Here is a 22,411-nt window from a genome sequence, read left to right as displayed (position 1 = left end):
TCTGAGAATAAAAGTATCATGGACGAACCATCAAAATGCTGTAGGATGAGGTGATAGCCAAGGAAGCAGAGAGCACCCTTGAACAATTCATTTTGCTTGGGGATGGGAGAGGGGGCATGGGTGAAGCCATACTGAGGAGGTAACATGAGAGCTAGGCTTCAAAGGGTGTGGTCGCTTTCATCAAGAAGGAGCGGTGGGGAACAGCATTTCTGGCAGAGGGGAACAGCATGTGCAGAGGTACAGAGACATGAGCAATCTGGTATATTCTGGAAAGAGTATAGTTGGATAATAATGCAAAACAAGGAAGGGGAAGAGGGGCTTTTTAGCCCGAGGAATAAAGGGGGGAGGGGAGAAAGCATAAAAACAATCATGATTAGTTAGAGTTTAGAGTGAACTTTCTTGGCCTTTTACCTAAGCTTCACTTAGCCCAAAAGGAAACTGGTACTTTCCCAATCCACAGCTTCCCTTGGGAGAGGAAGGGTTAATTCAAACAAGATGAAGAAATGCCTGGGGAGCTGAGCGTGGAAGGGAGAGACCAAGATAGCCTGGAACCTGCGCAAGGGAAAGGGGGCTGCGAAGGAGGGGGCAGGCCACAGAAGGGACAGGTCAGTTGCTGAACTCAATAAAAACTTCCATGCTGAGCCCTCTCCTGGACCTTGTGAAATACAGAGATCAGTAAGACAGGGCTCATAGGCTGGCTAGAGAAACACACAAGAGGCAGCAAAGACAATAGGCTGAGTTCTATGTCTTGGGATGTCCAGCAGGTGTCTATGGGGGCACCAGAAGCACCTACTTCAGGCCAGAGGCACGGAAAAGTCCTCTTAGAGAAATTGACGGTGGACCTTCCCCTAAGTTGGATTTTAAAGAATAATAGAAGTTTGCTGCCTAGAGACCGAGGGGCTCTTATCATTCCCTTATCCCCCCTCTTATTAAAACTGCACACGGTAGCTACTTGGCTAACATCTGTCCTTCCTGCTGAATTCCATGGCAGCAGAGACTTTACTTGTCTGGTTCACTGACTTCTCTCCTAGACCTAAATGAGCGCCTGGCATAGAGTAGGGGCTCAATAATGTGTGTGTGTGCAGGAGCAAGAGGCTTGTGCAAAGCCTCAGCAGAGGGTGCAGACAGAGGCAGCAGCAAAAAGTATGATTTGGGATAAGGCAGGTGGGGCAGGCAGAGTCCAGGGCGGAAATGGCCTTGATTGCCTATTTGAGCAGTTTGGCGTTTAGCCTTTAAATGGGGAGAGACATGATCAGATTTGTATTCAACCACTTAGAAGCTCCAGTTTGATCCCTGGGTTGGGAAGATTCCCCTGGAGAAGGGAATGGCTACCACTTCGGAATTCTTGCCTGGAGAATTCCATTGACGGAGGAGCCTGGCGGACTACAGTCCATGGGGCCACAGAGAGTCAGACCTGACTGAGCGACTAACACTACTGCTACTATTTATTTGACAAAGACGTATGGACTACCTACTATATACCCCGTACTGTGTTTGACCCTAGGGATATGACAGCAAGACATGCTCCTTCCTCACAGGAGCCAAGATTCTTGTGGGAAAACAGAAAACTTGTAAACTATTAAGAAATAGTATATCCTCAGCTAGTGTTGAAATGCTAGGTAGGAAATTGAAATGCTAGGTAGGAAAATTAATATGGGTAAGAGGCTAGAAATCATTAAGAGTGGGCAGTTTCAGAGCCAGATGAGGAACACGTCAGATACAATTATATTTACTGCAAGGAGCAAAAGACCTGGTGTGTAGGAGTTTATTTGTATCTCACAACCGGAAGTTCAAGAGGTAAGCACTCCGGGGCTGGATGGGGACGCAGGGATGACGTCAAGAAAACATGTTCCTCCACTTTCTTGTTCTATGCTATGAGCTTTATCTCTGATGTTTTAATTTGCCTTAATGAAAAGTCATGCATTACATATTTACTTCAAGTTCATAATTAAAGACACAATGCTTTGCTGACATAAATTTCTTTATCCAGAAAAATTCAGAAAAGTCTGATGCTCACAAAAATGACTGATAGGAATTTGGGGCAGTGGGAAATTGGAAAAAGGGCCAAAGCCACATCTGTATTGATATGGTAGATGATGGGATGGCAGCGGTGTGTGTGCAAGGTATTCAGTTCCTATCCTCAGCAAATTCAGTGGAAGCGGGTCTTCAAAACCAGAAATGGCTGTGAGTGTGTAAGCCCTGTCTCCCCGCATCTCGCACAAAGCAATGTTTTAGTGAAAGTGTCAGGCTTCCTAAATGTAATAGAATGGGAGATATGGGACAAGCTGACTGCGGCTGACTCTTGGTTTAGAGAGGATCACTCTGCGGCGGTGGGGAAGAAGGATGTGAGGAGCAAAGTCTGGAAGCAATAATCCTGGGAGAGATGGGGAAGGCTGGCCTGGGCAGGTGACAGGAATGGAGACGTGGGAGCAGCTTTGAGAACTATGGGGTAGAAAGCTGACCCTGTGGCAGTTCAGGGAGAGATGAAGGAAGGGCGACTGAGAGGAGGGGCCTGGAGGCAGCTGCAGGAATCGGTGAGCCGTTCCCAAGCCCCAGCGTTCTTGGGCCCCCCTTTGGATTGCTGCTTGTAAGAGGCGAATTCCAAGATGGCTTCCTGAACGCTAAGGAGTTCCTGGGGTCAACCTGTCCTTCTTTGATTGGTGGAGCCAGCCAGTCATGAGACTGAAATACTGACTGGGTACTGGGCATTCGTTAGTGTCTTGGTAACCAATGACAAATCTGTTAAAAAAAACAAAACATGGTAGCAGATATTTAAGGAACTTGGGGGAATGCAGGCCAAGGAACCCAGCCCTTGGGCCCCAGTTACTGGACTCTTGACTTGGTTACTGTTTTAGGGGAGATTTTGTTGAGAGGTGGTAAAAACTGCTCTAAAAAACCTGGGGCTGGGAATTCCCTGCAGTCTGGTGATTAGGGCTCCTCGCGTTTACTGCCTAAGGCCGGGTTCGATCCCTGATCAGGGAACTAAGATCCCACAAGTCATGTGGTACAGCCAAAAAAATAAAAATGAAACAAAAACCCGAAAGAAACAATACCCTTAGGGCCATGAATATCATCTCCTAAACAAGGAAGGGAGGGTATTGGTCTTAGAAAGCTTCCTTCCTCATAGATTAAGACCTTTATTTTTCTTTAATGTAACTAGCTAGACTGGTTTCAGGTAAACAAACAGTCCACCCTGCCTAGGCCAGGCACTAAAAACAAAACAGAAGAAATTCCTTCCCTCAGAATTCTGGTAGTAGGAGACACCCAAAGCCCTAAATAAACAAGTTGTCTGTATATGGTTTACTAGTGGTTTCCTTTTGTTTTCCTATGTTAAGCAGTGTTCTTGGAGCTAAATCTATCCTATGTTGCATAATTCACTTATAAGTCATGTTGGGTTTTTTCCTTCTTCAATCATATAGTCAAAAGGAGATTTTGGTCCAGACGTGTGCCTGTCAACCAGCAATAGGAAAAGTTCTGGCTAGCTGTTGTCCCAAAGTTTCTCATTCTTGAATTTGGGAGAATTCAAAATGGAATCACTGAAGCCCCAGAGTGAACTGTCCAAGGATCAGTCAACTGACAAACAAGAGCCAGGTTTCCCAGTTCACAGGCTGAGGTGGTATAAGTCACCATCACCTGATGCTGAGACTGCCTGTTCTACGCTCCAGACCAAGCTGCTGGCCCAGGGGTTGATACACACACAGCTCGTGGTAAAGGCATTAAGTATACAGCTCTTGGTAGGCGACATAGAATTTCCACATTTGTCACCTCACTCCACACAGACTTACTAAATTTAGTAAATGAAGTTACAAATTACCCAGTTAAATCTGAATGCAATATTTGGAACATACTTATACGTTAAAAAAAAATCTGTCTATTTGAAGTTTGATTTTAATTGAGTGTCTTAGTGCATTAGCGCTGCTATAACAAAATACCACAGACCAGGTGGCTTAAAAAACACACATTTATTTCTCATGGTTCTGGAGGCTAAGAAGTCCAAGATAAAGGCACTAGCAGATTTGGAGTCTGGAGAAAGCCCTTCTCCGGATTTACAGATGGCTGTCTTCTCCCTGGGTCCTTGTATGGTAGGAAGGATGAGGGAGCTCCATGGGGTCTCTTGCATCACCACTCACGGCATTCAGGAAGCCTCTGATCGTGTGACCTATGTACCTCCCAGTGGTCCCACTTCCTAATACCATCACCTAGGGCAGTAGGATTTAGCAAACGAGTTTTGGTGAGATATAGGATTTAGTCCATAGCACTGGGTGCTCTGTATTTTGTCTGGCAACCCTAACCCCACAATCTTCAGAGGCAGGCAGTATCAGTGTCCCTGTCTGATCGCTGAGGCTCACAAAGAAAATTGCCTAAGGTCAATCAACCAAGGTGGTGGCGAAAACTGGCCCCTGGGTTCACCCCTGGGTGTCATCTTTAAGGCATCAAGGATGTGCTGGGGTGGAGTGTGGGTGTCTTGGGGCCAGAAGGGATGAACAATGTAAGCTAAGGCCACAGAGGGACCAACCAGCATGAGTTGTGGATCCTGCAGTCTTCATATTAGAGGGCAGAGAAGAGAGAGTTTCCGTTCTTAGCTGTAACTGATTTTCGGTTTTAGTTTACTGTACCAGGACCTGGGCACCCCAGCCAATAAGGCTGGAAACGCAGGAAGCCATCTGGAGCTGTGTGCTGAGTCATAGGGCCCAGAGAAAAACAAGAACATCATGATGGCAGAGGAGGAGGTGGGGAGCAACCTCCCTGGAGATCACGAATGGCCACCAGAAATAGAAACCGCTCCCTTTGAAGCATCTGTTAAAAGGGCCAAGATCACCACGCAACTGGAATCCCCTTTCTATTAAACACCGACTGAATGCAGAGCTCTGTTCTGTGAGAATGTCAAAAAGTCAGATGGTTAGTGAAAGTTTCTAGCTTTTTTTGAGGGGTGGGGTGGGGTATTGTTTCTTTTTTTTTTTTTTCCAAATCCAGTCTCATCCTCTTCTCTTACTACCTGTGAGCCCTTGGGTGGTATACTTAAATTTTCTGACCCCATTTCATCTTTAGGAATAACAATCCTCATCTCACTAAGATACTGTGAGGGTTTCAATGAAATCACATTTTTAGAAAGTGTCTTGCCTAGGTCTAGCACACAGTAGATGGTCCCAAAAGAGTAGATTTTGTTGTCAGAGAGACATAAAAATATCTGCCTTTGGGGTTGGTGTGGGGATTAAATCAGATAATGTGGGGAGGGGAAACACTGGATACAGGTCTCGGGGAGAAGTCAGCTAAAGATGAGATTCCTTTTTCCTTGTTTTGCCCCTAGATCCTGAGATGGCTGGTTCTGGTCCCCCTGGATGCTGTTTAGTAAGGCTAAATACAAACACAGTGAAGGCTTATATATGTTCATTCCATCCACAAATGTTTCCTTTAACGTTGTGCGTATCACTGGTTCAGCCTCTGTGGAGGTAGAGACAAAATGAAGATGAATTCCTATTTGTCCATCGATTTCAGCAATTGTTTCATGGTCAGGCACTCTGTGAAGAACTATATGCGGATTGGATTCTCAGGGCAACTCTTTCAGATAGGTACTATTATAATCCCACTTTACAGATGGGAAAACTGAGGCTCAGAAGGATTCAATACATTGTCCAAAGGCACAGAGCTAGTAGGAAGCAGAGTCAAGGCTCAGTCCCAGGCCTGACTATCCCTACTATGGACCAGTTCCCAAAGGGAGAAAAACACTCAGTTGGAGATTTCAACTTATCCAGGCACAAAGGTGTCTACACAGCACAGTGAGATGAAATGTCAGAGGAGAGGTTGGTCATCAGGGTGACTGACAGCAGTTCTGGGCTGGAAGGGGTTCCCTGGGGGCTTCCGAGAAGGTGGGGGTGGGAGCAGCCCTAGACCGTGGGGAAGCAGATGGAAGAGGGTGTAGTGAAGGCAGGTGAGCAAAGGCACAGAAGACTTGGTCAGGTGTGGGCAGGGCCCAGCGATGGGCCAGCTGGCTGAGCCCAGGGCCTGTTTGAGACACAAAAGGAGGAATATCCAGTTGGGACAGAATCTGGCTGGGGCAGGCTGTCATCAGTTTCCAGAATGATAAACCCCTCAGGCCCAGCTGAGGTGACTTCTAGTCTTAAAGCCTAGAGGATCCCCACAAATCACATGCCGGCCCTGTCAGTGCTCGAAGGTGTACCCGTCACTGGAATGAAGGGGCTTCTGTAGGCAGCAGACATCACCTGTCTCGCTGAGTGACCTCAACCTTAAGTAAGCAGATAGTGACATTTCCTGTGTGTTCAGAGGATTCCATTAAAAAGGCCAAATGCTAAGGGTCATCAAAGCAAACTCAGAGATGGTACAACTGCTCTTCAAGCCAGTCTGGCAATATATATCAAGAGTATAAACACGATCCCCACTTTGATGCCACGATTTTACTGCTAGAAATTAATCCTAGGGAAATGGTCATGGAGGGATGCAAAACTCTGTGTGTACAAGGGATGGTTGCTATAGTATCTCTTGCAAATACAAGTATCAGAAATGTCCCCCCTCCAACCCGAAAAAAAAGGAAACAGATCTGTGGTTAGCAAAGGGGGAAGGGGAGTGGGGGAGGGGTGGGTTGGGATTAGGAAATGCAAGCTGTTATATATAAGATGGATAAACAATAAGGTCCTACAGGGTACTAAATTCAATATCCTGTGATAAAACATAATGGAAAAGGACATGAAAAAGAATGTATATGATTGTATAACTGAATCATTTGGCTGTACAGCAGAAATTAATACAATATTGTAAATCAATTATACGTCAATAAAATAAATCAAATAAAAAAGAAATGTCCCAACTAGTCAATAACAGGGACTTAATTGAAAATGATGATATATCCATTCAATGGACTACCACACTACCATTAAAAGTCGTTGTTTAGTTGCTAAGTCGTGTCCAACTCTTTTGCAACCCTATGGACTGTAGCCTGCCAGGCTCCTCTGTCCATATGGGATTTCCCAGGTGAGAATACTAGAGTGTGTTTCCATTTCCTTCTCCAGTGGATCTTCCTGACCCAGGGATTGAACCCAGGTCTTCCGTTTGGCAGGAGGATTTCTTACCACTGAGCCACCTGGGAAAAGTCACTGTGGTCACACCATATTAAGTGAAAACATCAAGTTGCAAACCATTAATATAGTATGATCTCAGCTTGAAAGTACATTAATAAAATCCATCCCCCCCCCTTTTTTTTTTAATTCCACAGACATTTATTGAGCACCTGTCAAGTAGCAGGAGCAGTCCTAGGCATGGAATACAGCAGTGACTATAACCCGCGGGATGCCTGCCTCTGGGAGAGGCGTGACAACAAAGAACAGTGAATACAAGGCTGCAGATGGTGGTCAGCATGGTGGGAGGGCAGCAGGGGCAGCGGCAGAGGCTTGGCCAGGAGAGCTGTTCCCCAGTTAAGGAGGAGGCCCCAATACCCGAGGGGTCTGTGGGGAGGCACTTGGGGCGTCCTCACCTGCTGCTCGGCGCCCCCTGTGCCAGCCCATTTCTGTCCAACTCGCGCAGGCCTCAGGGAGCAACCCAAGGCCATGACTTCAGCCCAAAAAAGACAGCGGTGGGAGGGGGACCCTTGTTAATCCTCAGCCCCCACCCACCTACCCCAGCAGATAGGTGGGGCTGACCTTTTAGGCCTTGGGACTTTGGTGTGCAGCTAAAGGCACTTGAAGCTGCCTCTGGGGTTTGGGGGTCCCCAGAGGTCCCGGTGATGGCATGGTGGGGGGCCTAGGCACCAGAACCCAGTCTCCCCCGCAGAGGAGGGACAGAGCCACATCCTGGACCGCAGCAGCCTGGCTGTCAGGAGAGTCAGTAGTCACCACATCGCGAGAAGCTACGGTGCACATGGAGGGCTGGCGCCCACAGACACGGTCAACAGTGCTCCAGCTTCAGGCTCTTGTACAGGCAGCTTGTGAAGAGCACGCCAAACACCTGCACACAGGCGATGCCCAGGCCCATGGCCCCACTGATCCTCAGGTTCTTCTGGATCAGGGTCTCCAGCTTGGTGATACAGCTGCCCCCCACTCTGTAGATGTTGGAGGCATGGTCCCACAGCCCATGGCCAGCAACCATGGTCTTGCAGCAGCTCTCGGGGACCACATGTCCACCTGCCTGGCCCGAGCGGATGCACTCACTGTCCTGCCAGTCCCGCTCACTGTCCTGCCAGGCCTGCGAGTTGTTGCTACCACAACAGAGGAACTCCTGCTGCAACTTGCCCACGGCGCTGCTCACGCCCTCGTGGCCCGGCTGGTGGTACGCCTTGGTCATGGTGTCCTTCAGGTTCTCCTTGAGCTCTGCGTTCAGCCGCTGAGAGTAGACATAGACTCCTGCAATGATCTCCAGCAGAGTTAATAAGGAGAAGGATGCAGGACAGACATAGCAGGTTCCTCTGTTCCTTGAAGGTGGCACAGCAGCCCAGAACCCCAGTCACAGTGAAGACAGTGCCCGCCACCACCAGGATGCAGGCTGTGGCCAGGCAGGTGCCCCAAGCCAGCGGCTGATGCAGTCACGCCTGAAGGCCAGCGTCCAGATGCCCACAGCCGTGACGGCCAGACCAGCCAGCCAGAAGCAGCAGCTGCAAGTGAAGAGCAGGCACTTGAGGCAGACGGTGCCGCATGTAGTTGTCGACTTCTCCCCGAACTCGCCCATCCTGGGGCCGGGTGGGCCGGGAAGGGGCTGGCTGGTGGGGAGGGCTCCTCTGTAAGGCAGGAAGACAGAAGTTCCCGCCTGAGGAAGCTCCACTAGAAGGCCAGGGACACGTCACAGGTCTGTCTCAACCAGCCCCGCGTCGGAGTCCGCGACTCTGAGCGCAGAGAATACGCAGCCGGCGCAGGCCCGGCCTGCGGCCAAGGACGCCGCGACGCCGGTCGAGCAGAGCTCCGCGCATGGGCGGGACACCCACTCGGGCGGGCCCCCGGGGTCCACCCAAGGCGGCAGAGGCCAGGCGGGCTGTGGCCGGGGGTGCCCACAGCCCCACTGTGGCCCACGCCCTCTCCATTCACTTTTTAAGTAGCTAAGGTGCTGTGTCCCAGACAATATTCTGAACACTTCGGTGATGGAGGGCAACGAGGTGAGTGTATTATTTGGGAGGCAGTCAGATGACATACCCGGACTAGGCTGCAGTCCATGGGGTCGCTGAGGGTCGGACACGACTGAGCGACTTCACTTTCACTTTCGTGCATTAGAGAAGGAAATGGCAACCCACTCCAGTGTTCTTGCCTGGAGAATCCCAGGGACGGGGGAGCCTGGTGGGCTGCCGTCTATGGGGTCGCACAGAGTCATACAGGACTGAAGCGACTTAGCAGCAGCAGCAGCAGCAGATGACATATATATAGAATATGTTCAGGAATAAGCAAGGTAATTCTGAGAGTAGTACAGTGCCATAAAGAAGATATAAGATGGGCTCGTTCAGAGGGAGGGACAGGTAGGGATGATCCGAGGAACTGACGGTTTGATTGCCTCCTGCATTGAAAAACATCTGGTCATGAGGATCTGGGGAGGAGCATTTCGGGCAGAGTGCCGAAGACTTTAAGGACAACACAACTGGAGTATTAGAAAAGAAAATAAAGGAAGAGAAGTAGTGCGTGAGCAGGGAGAAAAGAGGTGGGGAGAGTCAGGCACAGGCAGGATAACTAGACTGAAAGCCAAGGTGAGGTGTTTACAGGGAGTTTGGATTTTATTCTAAGTGCAATGGGACCCTGCTGGATTTTTTCAGGCAATGATTATATTCACATTTACATTTTTGTAGCCAGAAGGGAATACATCAGTTGGTTAATAGAGATCATCAAGGGGTAGAGGGGTAATGAACAATTTTTTCTTTGTTTCTGTGTGTTTTTCTGTAACACCCAAACTTTGACAACTAGAAACAAACAGTAATTTCTCTTTTAAAAACCATGCACCAGAGAGCAATGCAAGCTAATGGCCACCATTTACGTGGAGCCATTTACAGGAAGAAAAGTCTTTTGCCCATCATCCCATTGCATTTTTGCAATAATCCCATGAGTTAAGTCAGACCATTTGGAAGGCACAGAGACTCTAGCAGAAAATGTCAGAACTGAGACCAGAATAAAGTTTCTACAGCCTTTGCCCAGGTTGGCTGATTCTGCCAGACAGTGAGGTCTCTGGGGCCCTTAGGTCTGCCTTAGATTCATCCAGATACCCAGAGGCCCAGGAAGAAGTCATGAGATTACTGCCCCGTACCCCGGGAGGTCTGAGGGAGAGTAGGGAGGGAACAATGCCCCCAGTTGTACATGGCTAGTGCAAGAGCACGTGTGTGCAAGAAGAGGGGTCTTGCCTATAGGGTAGATGCTCCATAAACATTTGTTAATTAGTGAAATGACTTGCTTTCAGGAAAATGCTGCTTACTCTTGGGAGGTGGTTTAGCTGACTTCACAATTCATTAGCTGTGTGATCTCAGGTTAAGTATTCTACCCTCCAAGCCCAGAGTCGTCATCTGTAAGATGAAGTTACTCGTTCACCTCTGTGAAGTGTGATAGTTGTGGGTAGGCTCTAGAACCAGACTGCCTGGGCTTGAATCTACTTCTACCCTCTTCTGGTTATGTCCTTGTGGAGATTCTTAGCCTCTCAAGACCTCAGTTTTCTCATCTGTGAAATGTGAGTAATAATACTTGTCTCCTAGCACTGATGTTAGGATTAAATGAATGGATGGAGAACTTTGAAGAGGTCGTAGCACATAGTATGTGCTCCTTGAATGTCAGATAATATTAGCATTAGCATTATAGGGAGTTTGCATCAAGGGAGAAGCTTCCGGAAGAACAGAACTTAACACGGTGCCAATAAGGCTGCTACTGCCTTTCCACCACCATGCCTGCCATGATCACTGTTTCAGTGATTTTTCATAGGAATCATATAAATTCACCAGCCACCTTTTTGTTTAGAAAGGAGACCGCTTTCTAAAGGGGTCACCAGGAGGTCCTTTGCCAAGTTAAACAATAGAACTACTCTCTCTCATCTCAGGAGGTTTATCTGTTCAAGGTCATGGGAAGAAACCTCTGACATTTTTCCAGGGTCTCTGTCTCTAATTCATTTAAGGAGCCACTTTTTACATTTCAGGCTTGACATTTGCTGAATGACATGAATGGAGCCTGCTCAGGTGAGCAGCCTGGGATCACATGACCTCTGACCTCTGCCCCTGTTTTCAAGCTTCAATTGTTTGAAGACCATCAATAATTGTGCAACAGCTGTATACCCCTGGTCTACTGGGTCTCCTCTTCCCTCAGTATTTTTCTTGAACTTGTCTCACATTTAAAGCTCAAAATATGTTGATTCTAAAGGGAAGCATACTCATTACTATAAATGGAAAGCCACAAATAGAAGCTACTCATAAAAAGAAATATTATGCAAATGAAGCAGTATTGCTGAATTCTAGAGGAATAGGGTCGCCCATTGAAGACTCTAGGCTCATGAAGCCTTTTAGATGTTCATTTAAATGGGATATCTGGAGAGGTGTGACAGACATAAGTGCCCCAGTGAGTGTCTTCTTGGTGTAATAAGGATTGAGAAAGACTTTAAAGAGGGAAAAACTCTCTAGCCACCTGATTCTATCTTTTTATTTCTGCGTCTGTTCACCCCCTAGAACTTTCTCCTGTCTGCTAGGGGCTCCCTTCTATGCTGTTCAGTTCTTTATTCAGAAAGGTAAGGAGTGAACAGCCCATTCTCTGCTTCTCGCTTGTTAGGTCTTTTTAGGAAGATTCTTAGCCCTCTCTGAAATGCCACTGCCATGCTCTTGCTTAGTTGTATCTGATTCTTTGTGATTCCATGGACTGGAGCCTGCCTGGCTCCCCTGTTCATGGAATTTTTTAGGCAAGAATACTGGAGTGGATTGCCATTTTCTACTCCAGGGGATGTTTTTGACCCAGGGATCAAACCCGCATCTCCTGAATGTCCTGCATTAGCAGGCAGATTCTTTACCATTGCACCACCTGGGAAGCCCCTCTCTGAAATGAGGGAGCTGGATTAGAAACATATTCTTCTCTGATGATTTTCAGACCCCCAAAGTGTGCTTGGCTGCCCATCCATGTTTTTTACCTGCGGACAGAGCAGGAATGAAACCCACCCCGAGGATGGTCTCGTGGAATAGTTCAGGTCTCTGGATCTCCATGAGAAGCAAAGAAGTGGAATTCACCACATAGCCACGAATGAATGTATGTTTCCAGAGGGGTGCATTTTCTGCATGTTGAACTGAGCAGATGGCTGTGTTTGAATGAAAAAGGAAATACACCCTAGGAAGAAGTGACAAAACGACTTCAGGTTTCATCCCCTCATTCAGCAGCCCCTGCAAAAGTTTCCTTCATTAGAGATCCTGGGGTAAATGCTGCTGAGGCATCGCTCCTAAATGATTCCTCTTTCCAGGTCTCCTCCCTGCTTCTAAATTGCTTGGAATCTGTCGCACCTGTGTGTATTCAGATTCTTTAGCCTGACGTGTGAGCCCCTCCTCAGTCTGGTTCTAATCTGCACTTGCAGTTCTGGCTGCTGGAACTCCCCTTCCTTGAATCTCCTGCTTTGGGCAACCTGGTTCCCTGGCACAGAGTAGGTGTGAAAAAAACGTAATTGAAGAAAAGAATCTGTCTTATGCTGGGATGCCTCTACAGTCCCTTTCAACATGTAGTTCTTGAGTGTCAGGGACGAATGGTGATTGAAAACTTCCTGTATGCCTGCCGTGGTGGGGTGACCACTGTCTCAATTTGCTGAGGATTTTCCTGATTCTGGCACTGGCAGACCAAGAACCAGGAAACCCATGTGACAAAGGCAAATCAGGATGGTTGGTCACCCTGTGTGTTAAGACTGCACGTGCTCTCTCTCCATGGGACCTCCGGCACAGTGGGGGAAGAGACGGTAAACAAATTATCCCACAAAGAAATAAGTCATTACAAGCCGTGGTGAGTGCAAAAAGAAGGCAGCCCCAGGACTTCCCTGGTGGCTCAGTGGTAAAGAACCCACCTGCTAGTGCAGGGGACATGGGTTCGATACCTGGTCCAGGAAGATCCCACATGCTGCAGGGCAACTAGCCCACGATCCACAACTACTGAGCCTGGGTGCCTAGAGAAGTCCCTGCAGTGAAAAGTCTGCACACAGCAATGAAGAGGGGCTCCCTGCTTGCTACAACTAGAGAAAGCCCATGCACAGCAACGAAGACCCAGCACAGCCAGAACTAAATTAAGAAGAAGGCAGGTGTGAGCTGAGTGATGTGGGTATGAAAAGGAAAACATAGGGTCCCAGCCCTGGAGAAGCTCCTGGTTGCAGCTAGGAGAGAGAAGGATACACAGCTTGTTTAATGTCAAGTACCGAGTGTAATGGATCAGAAATACACACTCCCTTTTCCCTCTTCACAATGCACCATTTCTATTTTAATTGCGGTTTCAAGCATCAGAAACTCACTGGTAAATTAAATAGATATACGTCAATCAAAAGGGCATTACAAGGAAAAGCTGAAAAACTAGGAGGCCTTGGAAGAGAGAGAAATGATGGTCTCTTAGGGAGCTGAGAGAGTAAAAAAAATATGCCAGAACAAAAGAACATGCCTTGTTCCATTTCCATTAGAAAAGCTGACTCAAGCCATCCTCTGCCCGTGGGTTTCTCTGCCCAATATTCTAACTCCAGTAAGAAAGAATTTGATAGCCAAGCCTGGGTCTCATGCCAACACCTTGGCTAGGCTAGGGCGGCTACCATGATTAGAAATTCACCAAAATAGTTTGTGACGGGGCCCTGGGGAGCGGGGTGGTTGCTAATGGCAACGGAATAGCCAGGATGCTGGAAAGGTGAGGGCCTCAGTCACCTGTATCTCTCTTCATGAGGCAGTCCAGACACTGCCTGCCCGAGGCCTTCCTGTACTGTGCTCACTGCCTTCCAAGAAGCTCTGCTGGCCTTGTGTCCAGAATATCCTGTTCTACTCTCTGACCAGGGACAGCCCCATGCTGACGTCTGCCTTCAGCTGATGGCACCCTGGCTATGCCCACCTTAGAGTGTGCACTGGGTCCTTGGGCATGGCCTGCACGTTTCCTGGCACAGAGGCATGCTACTGAGGACTTTCGAGAGAGTTCTAAAAGAGCCCCATTGCCCTGATGATCCCACGCACCTTCCCCCCGGGCCACTGCCCTTGAGCCAAACCAGTCTTCTTTATGCTTGTCTTGCACTCAGCCTGCTTTGCTATCCCTTCTGCCCATTTGTCTGCTTTGCTGACCTCGTAGCTCAGCAGTTCTGCATCGGGGAGATTTTGTCCTCCAGGAACATCTGGTGACATCTGGGGACAGTGTCAGCTGTCACACTAGAGAGCAGGCTGCCACCAGCATCTTACGGGTCGAGGCCAGTGATGCTACTAAATGCCTCATAAAGCACAGAACAGACGCCTGACAGACCCCCCGACAGAGAACCATCAGGCCACGCACACCCCTCAGGCTGAGGTGGAGGAGTCCAGGGCCGAGGCTGAACGCCCACGTCCCTGCTCAGAAGTTCTCCTTGCCAAGAGGCCTTCTCTCCGCATCTACCTGTGTCTCTCTCTCGCCCCCTTTTGTATTTTCCTAAAATGACTGTGTCTGTGTATTCAGTTGCTTATTTGGGGCCTGTCTCCTGTACAGAAGGGTCAGGCCTAGGAGACTGGGCCCCCGTGGGCCTTGTTTCCAGCCTGGAAAGCAACACTCGGCTCCCTGTGGGCTGCTCCACAAACACGTGATGAGTAAATGTTTCATAGAGGAGAGTGGCTCCACCTCCTCAAAGAGCAGAGGTCAGAACACTGGGCTGTGAAGCCCCGCCCTTCTCAGACTGGCCACCCTGGGATGTATTTGCATTTGTTTATTTCCCCAGCCAGTTCACATTTAGCCTTTGGCAAGTTTCTGAAGCCTCTTGCGACTCAGTTTCTACGTCTGTCAAGTGGGGCTATGTTTATTAGCTCCTTCCTCGCAGAGACGTGGTGGAGATGAAATACATTAACCCACAAAACACTTAGGAACATGCCTGACTCAGAAGCGCCTTAGTAAATGCCATCTCTCATCATCATCATCACAATGACTTGGCCAGAGTGGGCGGTGAAGATGACAGAATGGGCTCTGGGGCCCTCCCAGAAGATTAGGGGATTACTGCAGCTTGCAAAGCCAAAGCTGTCCCCACTTGGTTTTGCCAGCTCCTTCTCTGTCCATGAAATAAACCAGATGAAGCCTTTATCCATCTCTTGTTTTGAGAAGGAGGCTATCAGGAACTGTGGATTTAATGTGGCAGATGGTGCTGTCCCTGAATTATGAAACCAAAGGAGGAAATTAAAGTGCTCCCTTGCAAAAGATATGGGCCAGAGGGGTAGAGGGCAGGGCCCGGGCCACAAAGGAGAGTGAAGGAGGTGTTTTATCAGCTGGACAATGGCTATTCCTGAGAGTAGCTGGAGTCCTAGAATAATAGAATTTTATAGCCTAAAATCATTTGAGACTACTTTCTTCATTTTATATAAGCAAATGAGCCCAGAGAGGGAAAGTGACCCTCGAGGTCACATAGCCAGTTAGTGACAGAGCAACCCATACCTCTTGTTCTGTTGATCAGGGTTATGTTTTCTGTCCCAGGCCAAGACCATGGGCAGCCTCTGTCCCAGGGCGTCCAGACTTCGAGCATCTCTGCTCTGGGGCACATGTACTCCATGTCTCTCCCCAGCACATCAGGGGAGTATGAGCCAGAGCTCTGGAACCCTGTCTGGGTCTTAGAACCTCAGTTTGCTTATCTGTAAAATGGGAATAATAATAGGCTGTTTCTCCCAGGGTCACTGTGAGAATTTGGTGAGTTACTATCATATCAAGCATTTAGCCATGGGCTTGGCACATAAAATGCTCTGTAAAATGTTGGTTGTTATTATGGCTCCAGAACTGACTAAGGTCTGAAGGTCCGGAGGCTGCAGGTCCCTCAGAGGCAGTGCCCATCTACAGGATATCTTTTGTCCTCTATGCCGTGCCAGGCAATTATCACCTGCCCGGACCTCAGTAAATGGTAGTGGCTGACAGCTGGCCCCCTTAGAGACCCCCATTTCTCAATGGGAACAACAGAGCACCAGGAAATGCTGCCAGAAATGCATGTGACTTTGGTCACTAGTTTAGACTTTAATCCTAAACAGATAAAGCAACTCTCCTGTCCAGCGGTGAACCAGCCTCATGATGAGGGCTGTTTGTTTCCCATCCTTCCTCGGGAGGCAGTGTGGAATCTTTCCCCAACTAGCTGTGGGCTATTTGCATTTAAATTGGTTTTCTCTCATTATAGAAATCTCTTAGGTCATCTGCAGTTTCCATTTTCCCCGGCATCAGTCTGGAAGCTCCATTTCTTGCTCGAGGGTCCCTCATGCCTTCCTCCTTCTTGCCAACAGTGAGCTGTGCTCACCTATTCTCATCGTGGACACCAGATAGCCTGAGAAAGTTGCCTGAATCCCAGGCAGGCTTGGCATGTTTCCCCCAGGAGAAGGTGGAGGCTGGGGAGGGGCTGGAGGATTCTGGACCCTGCTATTGCAGTAAGGAGACCCTGGGGGCTTCATCTTCTGCACCTAGGCCTCATTTTCTCATTTGCTAAATAAATAAATAAAACCACATTGATCAAGTAAGTATGATGCTAGGTGCTTGGAATGCAGAGATAAATAAGACACATCTACCACCTCCCAGGAGCTGCCTGTCTAGTAAAGGAAAGAGAAAAGAAGACCAAAAAAATTAATATAGTCAAATAATTGCTTTAGTAAGGATCAAAATAGATTCAGCCAGAGCATAGGCTTTCAGATAAGGCCCATCATAAACCACGGTCACACACATGCACACACACACTAGGTAACATGTTTATAGCATTCCATGTGTGGCCGGGGATCTTTCTAAGCAGATAATATAGTAGATCTCTATTACATCTATATCTATATTATATCTATATTGAGCTTCCCAGGTGGCAGTAGTGGTAAAGAACCTGCCTGCCGACACAGGAGACATAAGAGATGCGGATTTGATCTCTGGGTCGGGAAAATCTACTGGAGAAGGGACTGGCAACTCACTCTAGTATTCTTGGCTGGAAAGTCCTATGGACAGAGGAGCCTGGTGGGCTATAGTCCCTAAGATCGAAAAGAGTCAGACAAAACTGAAGTGACTTAGCACCATATATATATATGTACATATAATATATACGTGTATGTGTATACGTGTTCGGTTGCTAAGTCATGTCCAACTCTGACACCGCATGGAATGTAGCCTGCCAGGCTCCCCTGTCCATGGGACTTTCCAGCCAAGAATACTGGAGTGGGTTGCCATTTCCTCCTTCAGCAGATCCTCCCAACTCAGGGATTTAGTCCACGTCTCCTGCATTGCAGGCAGAGTCTTTACTACTGAGCCACTAGGGAAGCCCATAAGGCCTTTCCTTTGCTTTATTGCACTTCACAGATATTATGTTTTTCATAAACTGAAAGTTTGTGGCAACATTGTGTTGAGCAAGTCTGGGTGCCATTTTTGCAATAGTACTGTTTTTTAATTAAGGTATGTACATTGTTTTCTTAGAAATAATGCTATTGCATACTTAATAGACTATAGTGTAAACATAATTTATATGCACCAGGACACCACAAAAGTTGTGTGACTTGATTTGTTACAATATTTGCTTTATTGCATTGATCTGGAACGAACTGTGCTATATCTCCAAGGTATAGTTGTGCAAACATACAAATATATTTATACGTAATATATAAACATATATTAAGTAATATACTGATTTAATGCTCATGGTAGGCCATAAAGGAAGCGCTATCATTATCATTGTTTTCCAGCTGAGGGAATTGAGACACAGAAAGGTGAAGTCACTTGCCCAAGGCCATTGCTAATCAATTGCAGAGCTAGATTTGAGCATACGCAGTCCAGCTCCATGGCTTGTGCTGTTCATCCTGTGTTATACCCACACCTGACAAAGAGTGATGCACTTATGTGTTTTCCACCCTAGTTCATCTTTCAAGAAGCATTCATCAAGGTCCACTACCCTGCTAACCTGACCCACTGATGGGCTATGGACCATGGTTGAATCGAACTGCAGAAGGAGGGTCCAAGTCTGCTTGGGAGCACTGGAGAGGGTGAAACAGGGAGAAGATGCTTGCAGTGGATTTGAAGGATGACTAGGAATTTTCTGGATGGGTAAGAGGAAGAGCAGAGGATTTCACTAAGGACAAGACTGTGCTGATCCCCAAAATATTAGCAAGTGTGGAAGTCTAGGTCTCATGGCGAGTGGTGGGGGTGGGGGGCGGGCTCACATTGCATGACAGGGCTCAGATGTGATGTAGACTGAGCAGGTTTTGAGCCATGGGACAGGGAGACTAGCCAAGACCAAACCATGAAGGGCCTTGAATGTCATGTTCATCATAGGCTCGGTCCTGGGGGCCAGGGGAAGCCATGAACTGGTCAAGTTGGTTACAAGGATCACTCTAGCTCTGGTGTGGAGGACTGCCTGGACAGGGACACCAGAAGACACTATAATCAACAGACGGAACCAAGAGGTGTAAGAGCTACAGTTGATCCAGTATAATCAATAGTGTTAGGTGGGGGGTTTTCCAGCCAAGAGGCACCCCAGTGATGAGTGGTGGAGCTGCACCAACCCACAGAAGATATCCTTATCTAATTCAGCCAGACACCTTATGGGCTGGTGGTGGCCCTTGTGTGTGATAGTCAAGAGGGGTGGGGAAAGGGCTGAACGAAGGCTGTGGCTTTTGTGGAAGAGATGGGGGACCAAATGTATGAGACAGTGTGGGGCAAAATAATCTGGTCTTGGTGACCAGCCTGATGCCAGGGCTTGAGGGACAGCGAGAGATGGGATGGTGCCCAGTGTTCTGGTTGAGCTTAATCAGCTTTAATCCTACTTCAATCTAACACCAGGGAAACTTTTCTGTAAAGGACCAGACAGAAACTATTGTAGATTGTGCAAGCCCTGTGGTCTCGGTTACAACTACTGAACTCTGCCATTATGGTGCAAAACACTCATAGGCATTGTGTAAGGGAATGGTCGTGACTGTGTTTCAGTAAAGCTTTATTTACAGAAACAGACTGTGGGACGGATTTGGCCTGAGAACTGTTGTTTGCTGACCGCTGCTTTATGCCATCAGGTGACCCAACCACCAAGGCAACCAATTCACATAACCAGGCACTCATTAAGGAAGAGAAAGCCTCACACCACATCAGGTACAGACAGATCTCATATCTCTTCTTGAATGATGTCTTCCTGTTCACAAAAACTCATCTGAATTAAGGAGTAACTCCATCGTCTAATTCCCGGAGCTCAGCTCTGGCAGAAGGGACGTCGCTGTCTCACTGCAGCTGTGCAGCCTCTGTTACAGCCACAGCGGAGGCCTGGGCTGGCGTTTCCATCAGTTACAGATGCAGTGCTAAGAGGCACCAGCTCACCTCCACTGAGCACTCACTTCACACCAGACGCTGGGTCAGGGGCTTTACTTGGATGAGCTCCTTTAATGTTGACCAGACCTCAGTGAGGCAGATAATGTACAGATGAGAAAACCGAGGTACAAAGAGGTTCAGTGTCTCTGAGGCTGGAAACCGAGTAGTCCACCTCCAGAACCTAGGTCCCCAACCACTCTCCAAAGCTGACGTCACAGGCCTACATGGATGACCACGGTCCTTATGACAAACCCCCACGCTAGCCCTAATACACTGGAGAAAGCTGGCCAAGTGCTTCGGAAACTTTTGTCCTCTGGCCTGCGTGGCACTCTTATTAAAGACCAGCAGTCCAGCAGACATAAACCTGCTTCTAAACCAAACCAAATTGACAGGGTAAGTCTCTCCAAGATCTCTGTTTTTGAGCAAAATGGTTGTCAGAAGCGAGTCTGGATGAATAGATTGATATCTGAAGGCATTGCATCTAAGGGGGCAGGGACAGAAAATCAGAGAAAACAGCTGATCTCCATGGGTTCACTTTGCAAACATCCACTGAGGGCCTTGTCGTCCCCTGTCCCTGCCCTCCTGGAGGGCACTGGCTGGGAGAGAGCCAGACACAGAGCAGACCATTGAAATGCCCTGGGCATCACACATGGTGTGGTGAATCCAGGGTAGGCTGGGGACATGGGGCAGGGACATCTGTCTTAGCCTGAACAGAGGCACCTGGAGCCCAGCCCAGACAATCTGGGGGTAGGGTGGTGGTGAGGCCTATTCCCAGGGAGGGAACAGCATGTTCCAAGGCAACGGGCAGGAGGTGAAGTCTTGCTGGAGTGAGGGAATCCTGTAGAAGGGATGTGGCTGGAGATGTGGGGAAGTTGGCCCTCAGCAGTTGATCTGGGCCACTCTGGGATGGAGGCCACCTTGTTCTCAGCTCCTTTCTGCAATTCGAACAGCCTCTGAGTTCTAGAGGAAACACAAATTGCTGGTCAGAAATGGCGATGCCAAGAACACTCTGCTGACGCTGCGTCTTGAAGTCGTAAAAACAAATAATAGTAAATCACTTATATCACATTGTCGGTTCCCCCCTCACTCCCAGAGGCTGTGTCTTGCTTACATTCACAGACAGTTTGAAAGTAGGCAGATATTCATATTCCCATCACCCTTGTTGTATCAGCCAAAATAGTAACAGCTCTCGTTTGGGGGCCCCTCACAGTGGCTAACAGTGAGCTAAGTGCCTTATAAATAATATCCTGTTTAACAGAGAAGCAATCTGAAGCTCAGAGAGGCATCACAACTTGCTGAAGTTCATGTGTTAGGAAAAGAATAGAGCCAGGATCCAAACATACACCTTCCTGACCTCTGAGCCTGGAGACTTCCCGCTCAGCCTCTTAGCCTTGATATCAGAGAATTCAAGGACTTTGTGGATTTCTGAGAACATTTTCATCTTTTATTATATTGGCTCCTCCAAAGAACTACTGAATTTAGCATGTAAAAAACCCTGGGCTTGGCAAGGTACAGTGTCCTCCCCAAGGTCACACAGCTTTTAAATAAGGGGCCAACAGGAGACTTGAACATTACCATTCGAAAGCCAAAGCTCTATCTTCTTTACCGTGGCTTCCAAGTCCACAGCAAAGAAGACAGACAGCTAACGTTACACCCTTGGATGATTCTTATTTTAAACCACCCCCCGCCCCCCACCGAAACTCATGTTCTCTTAATCTCGACATTGGCTGGGACGTATTCATCAAGCAATCAAAAGACAAATACCTAGGAGAGCAGAACGTGCAGACCGCAGCCAAAATGACCTCACAAGGAGCAGGTTGTGCCAAGCAAATCTAATTTCCTCTGACAGAACGGCAGGCTGGGAGATAAGGCTAAAGGCACCGACGCTGTCGCTTCCCTGGTTCTGAAGGACAAGTTCGATTAGCTCCACAGAAACACCTGCGGAGGGGGAGGGGGGCAGCTCACCCCACACACACCCACAGAGGCATTCGCACACACACACACACACGTCTCCAAAGACGCGTGCCAATCGAGAGATGCACACAAACGCATATGCACAGACACACATCTATCCACACACCCCCAACTCAGACACACACTGTCACTCAAACACACACACACACGCTTAAATGCAGACACAGTCAGAGATACACAGTCACACAGAGACATATGCAAATACACATACACCTACACACAAACATGTCTGCCTCCCCTCCTCATGCAAACACAAGAGGTACATGCACACATTCACACACAGAAACAGAGACACACATGTATGGTCACAGACACACATACACAAACCAAGACACATCCAGTACCCCTCACGGCCGGGAGAAGCGTACTCTTCTCAAATCCTCTTCCGTAGCCTGCAAATTACATCCTGCCCAGACCGGAGCCTCTGAAAGCTGCATGCCTCTGGTGTCCATGCATCTTCTCGACTCTGCCTTGGCCTGGTGTCTTCACCCAGAAACTTGAAACATACCCCAGCAGCTGTGTGCGGTTGAGAAAGATCCCACACTTCAGAGTCAGGCTGGTCTGTGTTCTACGATAGTTGAGGCTCTGCCAGTCACCAGATGTGGGGACCTAGACAAGTCTCTTCACCTTTCCGAGCTTCTGTTTTCTCATCTGCAAAAGGGGCTGATAATCCCGGTGATGAGTCCACTGGACGGGAGCCCCATGAAGTTCTGGCATTCAGCAAGGACCTCTCCATGGCAGGTATTTTTGTTATTTGAATGTCTGTCTGCCTCCCCAGCCTGGAGCCACCTTGTAGGTAGGGGTCTTGTCTGTTTCCACCCAAGTCCGTTTTCAGGGCTCAGCAGTGTCTGCCAGGCACATGGTAAATGAAAGTGAAAGTGTTAGTTACTCAGTTGTGTTCGACTCTGTGACCCCATGGACTGTAGCCCGCCAGGCTCCCCTGTCCATGGGATTCTCCAGGCAAGAATACTGGAGTGGGTAGCCATTCCCTCTCCAGAGGATCTTCCCAACCCAGGAATCGAACCCAG

At 48.2% G+C, this 22,411-nt stretch overlaps 1 long non-coding RNA gene and 1 pseudogene across 1 annotated transcript; both read right to left on the bottom strand.

Moving 5' to 3' along the window:
• Positions 1-6,822: 6,822 nt before the first annotated feature.
• Positions 6,823-8,857, bottom strand: LOC129632926 (CD151 antigen-like; annotated as a pseudogene).
• A 10,213-nt stretch (positions 8,858-19,070) lies between these two features.
• LOC129633015 (uncharacterized) lies at positions 19,071-22,105 on the bottom strand. Its single transcript, XR_008704835.1, has 3 exons — positions 21,728-22,105; positions 21,174-21,312; positions 19,071-20,369 (listed from the first exon to the last, which is right to left on the bottom strand). It is a non-coding gene; the product is annotated as an uncharacterized LOC129633015 (long non-coding RNA).
• Between the last annotated feature and the right edge of the window lie 306 nt (positions 22,106-22,411).

Source organism: Bubalus kerabau, chromosome 18, assembly GCF_029407905.1.
Source record: "Bubalus kerabau isolate K-KA32 ecotype Philippines breed swamp buffalo chromosome 18, PCC_UOA_SB_1v2, whole genome shotgun sequence".
NCBI classification, from domain to species: Eukaryota; Metazoa; Chordata; class Mammalia; order Artiodactyla; family Bovidae; genus Bubalus; species Bubalus kerabau.
Note: the sequence above shows the minus strand (reverse complement) of the source record. Positions and strands in the feature narration are given on the sequence as shown.